The 930-nt window shown below is 38.9% G+C and overlaps 1 non-coding gene across 1 annotated transcript; it reads right to left on the reverse strand.

Moving 5' to 3' along the window:
• Positions 1 to 462: 462 nt before the first annotated feature.
• On the reverse strand, positions 463 to 569 carry LOC111760500 (U6 spliceosomal RNA). The gene has a single exon (XR_002794165.2). It is a non-coding gene; the product is annotated as a U6 spliceosomal RNA (small nuclear RNA).
• Positions 570 to 930: the final 361 nt, after the last annotated feature.

The following is a 930-nucleotide window of genomic DNA, read 5'->3' on the forward strand; positions in this document are numbered from 1 at the left end:
GGCCAGCTCCACACAGGTCAAGGAGGCCCGGGGTTTGAACCGCGGACCTCCCATGTGGTAGACGGACGCCCTAACCACTGAGCCAAGTCCGCTTCCCGAGAAGTTTTAGATTATAGGAAATTTACGTGAAAGTATAGGGGGTTCCCATATAACCTACTCCCTCATCTTCCCACATTTTCCCCTATTAATAAATCTTACATTAGTGTGGTATATTTGTACATTTAATGACTCAATATCAAAGTACTGTTACTAGCCAAGGTCTATAGTATACATTATGGTTTACATTTTGTACTGTAGTTTTATAGGTTTTCACAAAATGTATAATGGCCTGTACCTGCTAATGCAATATCATGTAGAACAAATCCAATGCCCTAAAAATGTTCCATTTGTTCATCCCCCTCCCTTCACTCTGAACCTCTGGTAACCACTATGTTTATATCAATGTTACAAGTTTTCCCATTAAAAAAATATGAAACACTTACAAATTTGCATCTCATCCTTGCGTAGGGGCTGTGCTAATCTTCTCCATATCATTCCAATTTTAGTATATGTGCTACTGAAGTGAGCATTTGAGTGTCTTAAGAATGTATATATTTAGCCTAGTGGCATACCTGCCATTCACTAGGTACCAAATATAATTTACCAACCAGTCCAAACTATCAAGTTTTTAATTGAAAATAGTTCCTATTTTCTAAAAGCTAAACTCTAGTCAATTTCAACTTTTAAGAAGTTCACAGTGAGACAGAGGAGCAAACAGTGATCGTTCCTTGGATATATCCTTTCCAGAGCCTCCTAATAGGGCTCATGAACTCTGGCTCTGCTAGAATCTGGCTTTAGTAATACCTAATTGGACCTGGCTGATGATCTTATCACACTGTATTAAGTGTGTTGCCCTTGGCATTCACACTGGGCTGATCGTTTAAGATTTCT

This window comes from Dasypus novemcinctus, chromosome 7 (genome assembly GCF_030445035.2).
Source record: "Dasypus novemcinctus isolate mDasNov1 chromosome 7, mDasNov1.1.hap2, whole genome shotgun sequence".
NCBI lineage: Eukaryota > Metazoa > Chordata > Mammalia > Cingulata > Dasypodidae > Dasypus > Dasypus novemcinctus.